The sequence below is a fragment of the Carettochelys insculpta genome, chromosome 2, assembly GCF_033958435.1.
Source record: "Carettochelys insculpta isolate YL-2023 chromosome 2, ASM3395843v1, whole genome shotgun sequence".
Classification (NCBI taxonomy): Eukaryota; Metazoa; Chordata; order Testudines; family Carettochelyidae; genus Carettochelys; species Carettochelys insculpta.
In genome coordinates, this window is record NC_134138.1 from 251,371,146 (window position 1) to 251,381,246 (window position 10,101).

The window sequence follows — 10,101 nt, forward strand, 5'->3', positions numbered from 1 at the left end:
GAAGTAGGCGGGGTCCTTTCGAAAAGGAGCCCCGTCGGGACAAGCCACGCAGCGGTGAGACGCGTCAATTTCGAAGTGCCGCGGCCGCCCACATGCTAATGAAGCGCTGAATATGCATTTCAGCGCTTCATTAGTAAACTTCAAAATGGCCATTTCAAAGTTTGGGGCTAGTGTAGACATGGCCTTGGTGAAGAAACTGGGCTCTTACGAGACAAGGAAGAAGAGGAAATGGAACCTTGCTGAAGAGGATTGATAGAGTTGGGGGAGAGGTTTTTTCTCCTGAAATTTTGCCAAGAGTGAAATCAAGGAATCTCTGAATGGATTCTTAAGAGCCAAGAGACTGAGCTGTGAGGACATGTCTCTTTTCAATTAAGAAACTAGAGAATTGCGTGAGATAGCACTGAGGAAAACAGGTTGTTGACTCTTACTTGAATGGAGTCTTGGGTCAGGTTGTTTGCCACTAGAAGACACCTGGAGAGCTTCTTATTGGCCAAATTTGAGAAATGGTGGAGAAATTCCAGTCACAATGAATTTGTTAAATTTAGCTCAAATGTCCAATACAAACTCTAGAAGCCTCTGAAGAGAGCAGAGGAAGCTATAGATAGAGAAGATCAGGGCTCTCACAATCTTTTTAATGGGAATGGATATTAAATAAGACCAATCACCACAAAAATGGAGCAACAAGGCCAGATAGGCCTCATTAAACTTATCTCTGCCTCCCGCTGCCCCTGGAAAGAAGGTGTAAAAGACAATGAAGATCCCTTCTCTGCATTTTTACTTTGAATTCATCTTCTTCACTGTCCCCTTACTGACTTCACTGAGGCAGTTATTAGTCCAACTGGGCTGGAAAGAAAGGTCCACTCAGAGTCACCACCTAGTAGCAACCCTGGTGCTGCACAGGGGTGGGCAAATACTGGCCCATGGACCACAGTTGGTCTGCCAGGGTTAGCCCCTGGCAGGTGGTCACTGCTGTATTTACCTGTGCCTCAGTAGGCATGGGCAATTGCAGCTCCCCTTGGCCACAGCTCACCATTCCCAGCCAATGGGAGCTGTGGAAAGCAGTGTCCTGGTCCATGCTGTTTCCTGTTCCTTCCCAGAAATTTATCAGAAAGTAAAATGTAAATAATACAGAAGAAAGTTGATGTTGGCCTATTTTTGTTAAGTGTAGTTGCTGGTGGTAAGCAGGATGAAATTCACCCATTTTTATATAATTTTAAGATTTTATTGAAATTAAAAGTTAAGTTCCTAGCTTTTCTGAAGGTGATGAGGTGTTGTACAGATATTGTCAGTTTGTCAGTAGTTATAAGCAAGAGACCTGTAAACTACATACATTCATCTCAACAGCATGCTAACTCTAAAATCTGCCATTATTTGCATTAGCTCTACTTTTCAAAGTAGCAGTTCTGGAAGGTGTTACTCTCATCACCCTTCCAAAACCTTTGTATATTGAAACAAAAAAGCAGTCCAGTGCCACTTTAAAGACTAACAAAATAATTTATTAGGTGATGAGCTTTCATTGGACAGTCTGTCCCACGAAAGCTCATCACCTAATAAATTATTTTATTAGTCTTTAAAGTGCTACTGGACTGCTTTTTTGTTTTGGTAGTATATAGACTAGCACGGCGCTCTCTCTGTCTGTATATTGAATTGTCAAAGTATGAGGAAATTTTTGGCTACAGATTTATAGATTGTCAAGGGCTGTAATTTGTTACATGCAGTTATATTCTTGAATGAAATTACATTTAGTAACATTTCTAATGCAGAGTCTACACATGATGCAATGGAGTTACTTATAAAATCATCTCAAAATGTCCACTGTATATTACTAAAATTATGGTGCAACTATATGACTTACAGGATGACACATACTCACTTCCATTTCCAGCCTGTGCCACTGAGGCTTTTTTGCAGCCATGACTGTACTGGAAAGCTGACCTTTCCTGGCAGAAGCTCCAGGGGAGAACAGCTGTCTGACCCCTGCCCACTATTTCCTGGGATGAAGATGTCCCTCCATAGGAAAGGCCAAACTGCACCTCCCTGAATGAAGCAGTCAGGTGAACAAATCCCTCATAATTTACATATGGATAGTTTAACAAAGCAATTTCTATACATCACAGAGTTTTCCTCAAATTAAATATCTTCAATTATTAGAAAAGACCTTTAGTAAGTAAATGTTTTAAATATACATTTAGACCTTTTACATAAAAGTTTAGAGGATCCATAAAGTACTGTATAGAACAACAGAGAGAATCCATTCTAGAAACATACTCAATGTTTGTAAATGTGACAAGCAAACTTTTTCTTTAAAATTGTAAATATAAAAGTGCATAAGTCAAGTTATAAACAGTCAATTACCAAATAATATTCTATATTAATAGGCAAATAGATTCCTTTTTTTAAAAAAAATCTTTATTTTTGTCTGCACTTAAATGTATTTGTTAACCTGTTGAGTTTTCTAGGCTATATTTTGATGATTTCATCCCTAAACAATGAACTAGTAGTTTTCAACATTTGATTTTGCTTAAAGTATAAATGTATCAGACTTGACTGCATCTTGCCACACAACTTTTTATTTTCTATTAAGCATAACACAAAGGCTTGCAGACAGCAATGTGTATCTTTTGTGCACTATAAAGGCTTGGCTATTTGCAGCCTTTTCTGTATTATAAAAAAACGTAAATAATGTTTTTGTCTACTCATGCTCTAATTACAAAACAGAAATTTAACAAGCAAAGAAAACCTTAAATGCATGTGTTTCAGAATTGTGAAAAAAATTATTGTAGGTTTTACATTGTTCATGAATTAGGGATTAAGACCTTTTCATTTAGAAAACATGTAACATTAAACAATAAAAACTCTCGAAGACCCCACCAGAAAATAGGAATGTACAAGGTATAGGGCCCTTCATATTAAACAATATTTTCATAGTTGATAGTTAAAACTTCACAACTGGAAGAAAATGAACTGCCAACGCTGTAAATTTATACCAAAACCATCTCCAGAGTATGTGTATTAAAATGATTTTTTAAAATTTCATTTGAAGGCACTGCAAGATCATTTTGGGGGTGGGGCTAAAATTTTACTGAAGAAAAGAAAACTGATATCTAGATACAGGATTGAAAAACCCTCCCTTTTTCACAACACAAAAGAAGACAGACTCAGAAAATGTTTGTTCCGATCCATAGTTCTCACAATATTTAAATGATACAGTTTAATGATTTCTTGCGATTAAACTGCTCCGACTTCGATGAAGGAAAATGAAAAGATACAATAGAGCAAATCTTGCCCCACCTTCTCCCAACCCCCTCTCTCACTCTTAGCGAAACGGACATACATTGTTTAAGAGCACCACAGCGCCACCAACACAGATCAATGCAAAACAAAAAAGATCTCCCACCGTGTGAAAAAAATGCGCCTAGAAAAATGCCAAAAATTACAAAATGTCTCCCAATTGCACCTTCTGGAAGAAAAACAAGACATCCCTGTGAAGTGTGACTAACTAGGAGCCTTTATATAAATACGGCTGTGAGCTGAGTGCGGTAAAAGAGAGCTCGTTTTCAAATAAAAAGGCCACTGTTTAGAAACAGACATAACAGGGTTTATATTAAGTTATGTCAATCTCCACCTTCATATACCAAGGACAGTTTTCCCCCCTGTAGTTTGAATCAAAGTAATCCATCAAGTGCTATCAGAAATGGCATAATAAACTAGTTTAACTACAACCACGGTAAATATATTAAGATCCCTGTATAAATATATATCCCTATATAAATGAGTGAATTACATTTCTAAATTGTGTGTAGATAGACACATATGTAATTCCGCACAAAACAAGTCCATCTCAAAAAATTGAGTTCTCATAAACCTCGCAATAATTTAAGTGCAATTTATGCTTCAAATATATTAAACCTTAACGATGGAAACAAAACCGACCGATTTTAATTACCGAAATTAACTAGACAGCGTTGGGTGGAATACACACGAGATTAAAGCTAAAGAAAAATACAAAACATACATTTTATTAAGTAACAATGAAAATCCTTCATATTAGATATTAATCGCCAAAATGTAACCACAATATTTTTAAAAAAAATTAAGTACAAACTTACCTTTCGAAGCAGCAAAGAAGACAGTCCTTGCAAAATGACTGTAACAATATAGGCTGTATACTTGTTCCCCTACAAACAGCCATCTCCATGCAGCAAAGCGATATCCAAACATCTTTAGAATATTTTGTAAACAGAAAGTGATACTTTGTTCCATGATCCCTAGGTAAATTAAGAGGCTTTCCTGAGGCTCTGTGGGCGTTTGGAAAAATCGGAGAAATATCCAAAAAAGATTAAAAGCAGCAGGAGCCAGAAGACTCTGGGGTTAACAACTTTGTAATGGCAAACAGGCGTGTTCTCATTGGTTAGGAGGGCAGTGTCCCTACAGTCTGCACTATCCCCCGCTCTCCCCCTTCTGCAGCCTGGAAAAAATGCAGTGTGCCATTTTACACTTGAATTTTAAACACACACCCAACAAAATGACCGGAGTCTATGCTTCATATTTAGTGATAACGCAAAGCAACAAATTCCTTCGAGACTCTACACTGTATTTTAAGTAAAAAACACTCAAAAGGCCATAGAAATAATTCAGTCCTCTTCAGCAGGGCTTTGCCATATTTCTTCCTACTCCCCTTAGACAAGTTTTTACCAAAAATTCATTAATCAACGTTTTCCAGATATCTGATGCTATTTTAAAATAAATATGGCAACATTATTATGGTTTAACAATATTACAGAATCCAAGAAAGTCCAGCCATTCCTGAAACAAAATCCTTGATGACTCCTTGATATTGGAAGGCTTACACCCCAGAGAATACTCAAGGTTTTCTTTTTTTTTTTGTTTACAAATCTAAATACCTACCTTATAGAAAGATCTGAAAGAATATTAATTTCAATAGATACATCCATTACGTCAGGAATAGGTTTCTTTTCCATAAATAATGTTTAAAAACCCCTCCTTAATAGTGACTGACAGAATTTTACCATGCTGCCCACAAACAAAATGGCTGTGGCACTGAGTTTGTTGAATCCTCCCACTGTGCCTCCCCTTGGCCTCCAGGAAGTGGTAGCAGTCCAAAATAAAATAAATACTAAAAGTACAATGCACTGTCTAAACTTCATATGATACTATTAAGCATCTTGGATGGTGTGGACTATTTACAAATGTTCTACTTTCTCAGGGATTTTTATTGTTTTAAAAAGGAATCAATCACTGGAGGTTTCTAAGACTATGTAATTTGAACTTCCTGCTTTACATATTTATAAGGTCTTTCACCTATTTCGGCAAGCTTTCAAATTAAGTGAGCTGGGAAATTTGATGCTGTATCTCTTTAGTAGTGAACTGAGTCAGGTTCTCAGTGACTACGACTGTGTTGTTGAAATCAAGGCAAATTTTAACACTTTAATGTTTAGTACAAAAAAAGAGAAAAACTCTGACTTATTGCAATGGTATAATGAGAATTTAAATATACAAAAGGCAAGACATTCAAATGTATGGTTCCCACAGTAACTGTAGCGTAGGCCCCTTGCACATACAAAAGCATTTTGTATTCTTATGTGTTATGTACATTTATGGCTTAATGTAAGATGAGTAAATTATGGTTTTGTGGAATAACCTTGATTTGTTACTTCATAATAACTTCTGTATTTTTTCAGTTTATTGATTTTTAAATTAATTTGTAACAAATATGTAAAAGGAAACAATTGCACATTCAAATCAAATTTGCTCATAAATAATTAAAAATATGTGTAACCCATAATGGAACTACGATGCGACTTGACATGCTCACTTCTCCTGTTGCAGGCAGTTCCCTGGGATTCCTAGAGTCAGACTCAACTTCTATGAAATCTTTCCATTACATTAGAGAGAGTAGACTGGGTCCTCATAGTGGGGATTATGTTTTCCTATGTGAATTATTTTTGCATTTATCAACATTTAATTTCATCTGCCATCTTTTTGCCCAGTCATCCATTTTTTGTGAGATTCCATTGAAGGTCTTTACAGTCTGCTTGGGACTTAACTATCTTGAGTGGTATCATCTGCAAATTTTGTCATCTCACTGTTTACCCCTTTTTCTAAATAATTTATATTTCCAGGAGCCACAGACATTCATAGCAGAATGCGATTAATGGTCTTGTATAATTGTGCTAACACAGGGTGGCCAGCTTCCACACAACGATGGCTGTGTATTTCTCCAACAAGATGCCAGCTCTCATTTGGTGTCTTTGTGCCTCCTTCCTCACCCTCAGTACCTTTGATGCCACCAGGATCTTCTGACTTGTCACATGCAGTCCCATATGCTTGAGCCATTATACCTATTGATGCCATTGGCTAAGTTCAGGTTGACCTTTACTGGCTCTGCCCCATGCTCTGGACCTCCATCTCTTTCAGGACTCCTCTCTCCAGCAGACAAGCCACACATACTCCATTCTTCTCTACTGGTACTGGTCATGGACAAACCCCTGCTACTTATCAATTGACTTTCCGAACTTCATCTTACACTGCCAGCTCCACCAGCACCACCAACTCCTCTGCTAGGCCCTTCTTCCGAATCTGACTTGACACAGCTGTTTCTTCTGCCCAGATCTACGGCCTGGACTCTTGGCACTGGTCTTATACACCAATGTGCATTCTTCTCCCCACAGGAACAGCTGATGCTTGGCAATCCCTATGCCTGGCCTTACTAGCCTTCTTAGAATCCCTACTACAGTCATGGGATGCACTGCCTGCCTCATCAGCCATTTTCCACAGGGAACCTATGGCTGTTCCTAATATTTCAGTACCATTGGCGGCAGCCGTGCTTTCAGCACCTGCAGTCCCCATGGGCACCTCTTCATCGCTGGATGAGGTCCTCATTTCACCTTCCCTCTCACTGCCTGTTGGCCATTCCCAATACTGGGGCTCATTTCAACCAAATGGCTGTTGTACTGAATCTTCCACTGGAGGACATTAAGGTCTCCCAGGACCAATTCCGGGACACTACCTTCTAGGATGGTTGTGTCCAAAAGGAAGACACCTGATTGTCACATGCCCCTCAGCCAGATGTCCACCCCAGCCAGGCTCCCTATTTCACTCACTGCAGCCAGGCACCATACCCCACTCCCCCGGTGACTTGCTGGAGCCGCCACTGGAACTGTGCCACTGGAGCTGTCCCACCAGAGCTGCCCAGCCCCAAGCCGCGCAGCCCTTACAGCCAGGGCGGCAGCTTGGGCAGCAGAGTGGCAACTCCTTGGGCTCCATGTGGTGGTGGCTCAGGTGCCATGTGGCTGGCTTGGGCACCAGCCACACTCTCAGGGCTGAGCAGCTTAGGGCTGGGTGGCTCTGGCGGTGAGGTGCCTGAGGAGCCATTGTGTTATCACATGGCCCCCATGCCAGCCATACAGTGCCTGAACTCCTGACCCACCACTGCTGTGTGGCACCTGGGGAGCCACCGCACAAGCCCCTGAGCCACCACACAAGCCATACAAGCCCACTAGCCTGCATTTGCCACAATATGCTTCCCCATTCACAACATGTGGTGAATGGGGAGCATATTGGACAATGCAGCTCTAAGACCTTTCCTTAGTGCCTTGTTTATTTGTGGTGTTCTCTTGCAGCCAGTTCTGGCTATTTGACACATCAGACTCCTGCACCCCCTATGCTGAAGCAAGCTGAATACCACTAGTTTGTGCCCTTTAAGGGTATGGACTTTCTCTTTACCCAACTCCCAAAAGGCCAGCAAGCATGCCTGTTAGCAGCAGCACTTTAAATTTACCTCTCCTTAGCATACTTCCAAAATGCTGGGCCTGCTGGCCCACAAGATAAATTTTGTCCTTGGATCTGCCCATTCCACATTACCAGCTATCAGGCTGCCCTCAGCAAGTCTGATTTCCTGTCCTATTCCAAGGTGGTGGACTTCAGAATTTCATCCCTCTGGAAAAGCAGAAGGATTTTCAGCACCTGTTAGATGAGGACAGGCTGGTGACCAAGACAGCTCTCCAAGAAGCTGCTGATGTCTCCAACACTGCGTCACATTCCTTGGTAGCTGGTGTAGTGCTGTGCTGTTACTCTTGGCTCCAGTATAGAAGTTTATTTTAAAAAGTCCAGGTGACTCTTGAAGCTCTTCCCTTTAAGAATCATAAGCTATTTAGTGACAGGAGAATGAGTCCCTTCACTCCCTCAAACACTCCTATGCCATCTCTGGTAGCTAAGCATTTATATTCTGGCCCTGACCTGCCAATAGCAATACTCACCCTTTTGCCCTTGTCCTTGTGCCATTTACCAACTGTAACCTCAATGGCCACCTGATCTGCCTTGGTGCCAACAGGGTTCTCAGTGGCCTTGACATTATCCTTCTGCTGCTTTCACCTTCCACCAACTAGGCAACTTCTTGAGTTTTTCCTTGAGACCTGTGAATCCTCCTCCATCCCTTTGGCCAGCCACTGATTGCCATGATCCCTTTTGGTCATGCCATTGTCTCCGGGTTTGTATTTGCCCAGAACGAGCAAGATCATCGTCTGTTATTGGATGCTGGATATCATCCACCAGGGCTACCTTATCTAATTCCTCTCCTTCCGCCTTCATCATTTGTGCAGAGGTTACCATCTGGACCCTTCCCGGGAACATCTCCTTCACAAGAAGTGACTGTCCTCCTTCAAAAGGGTGCCATAGCCAAGGGATGCTACAATGGTTGTGGTTTTTATTCTTCCTATTTCTTCATCCTGAAGAAAGGGGGTAGTGTCATCTTATTTTGGATCTCTGCTCCCTGAATAAGTTTATTCACAAGTTTCACTTCAGTATGGTCATGATTCCCCTTATTTTTCCTTCCATTCTTTGTGGAGCTTAGCTGGTGATACTTAATATGAGAGCCACATACTTCCATATTGACCTCTGTCCACAGCAGGGCTGACAGGGACCATGGGCCCTGGGGCAAGGTGGGCCTGGCTAAGCACCCATGCCATGGCATTTCAAATGGGCCAAATCTCTGGCCAACACTGCTGCTGGGCCCCTGTGCAAATGCCCTCTTTGTGTCAGTGGGCCTGTCCACCTTGCTTACCACAAATTACTCCACTTCAAGATGAGAGTTTCCATAACCAATCTGCATGCTGCTCTTCAGAATTGCCACTGCCTCCAGTGTCTTCACAGAAGTCTTCATGATCATGGTGGTCTGTGTATAATTTGGGCCATTCCTTCTTCCCTTACCTGAAAGACTGTCTCCTTGTGATGCCCTCTCACCCTGGTCTCTTTCCTGGTATCAAGATTGTCTGTGCCTTCCTTGGCAGCTTGGAGATCTGCATCAATAAGGAAATTTTTATCCCTCATCCCTACCTTCATGGGGGCATACTTGCATTCTGTCATAGCGTGTGCCTTTCTTCCCCTAGACTGCTTTATTGCCCTTACTTCTCTTCTTGTGATGCTCCAAGCATACTTACAAATTGTGTCTGTCAGTACCACTCCTTTCTGGGCCACGTTGCATCCTGAACTGGAGTCAGGATGTATACCCATCTCCATATTCATTGTCTCCAGCTCTGGCTCTACTTCATCTACAATCTGTGATGGAACCACCAGAACAAGTAGTCATCATCGTTTCCACTGTTGTGGCTTCCCACACATTGTGGTGTAACCCACTTGTGGTTCTAGCAGGCATTCCTTTCATGTCCTCCCATGCCAAACACCACTCTACCACAGAAACCTCATTCATGTTTTTGGGGCACATACCTCAACAGCCACACAGCCCAAGGTTTTTGGTTACTAGGAGTCACATGGATGCACGTCAATGACCTGGAACTAAGGGTAGTTTGCCTTATCTGTCAGATCTTCCTGACCATCCTTCCTTCCTGTCCTTTTTAACTGTTGTCCAACAGTAAGATAGTAGTTGTAAATATCAACAAATAGGGTGGAGACAGGTCTCCTTCCCTCTCTACACAGAGGCCATCTGTCTTTGGAACTTGTGCCTCTGACAGAGAATCATACTCCATGCTGTGCACCTCCCAGGCACCAGCAACTTCCTGGCAGACAAACTTGGTCCTTCCATGACAACATAAGTGGGAACTCCATAACCCCATTCTCGGGTCC

At 41.6% G+C, this 10,101-nt stretch overlaps 1 protein-coding gene across 2 annotated transcripts in view; it reads right to left on the reverse strand.

The window, feature by feature from the left end:
* Positions 1–5,048, reverse strand: part of EPC1 (enhancer of polycomb 1) — a 108,968-nt gene extending 103,920 nt beyond the window's left edge. Inside the window, exons 1-2 of one of the 2 annotated variants that reach the window (XM_074984969.1) lie at positions 4,909–5,048; positions 4,110–4,298 (exon numbers count right to left, since the gene is read on the reverse strand). The gene's annotated coding sequence lies outside the window, so the exon portion shown is untranslated. The remainder of the gene's footprint in view (positions 1–4,109; positions 4,299–4,908) is intronic. The other variant, XM_074984970.1, reaches the window with a different exon arrangement.
* Between the last annotated feature and the right edge of the window lie 5,053 nt (positions 5,049–10,101).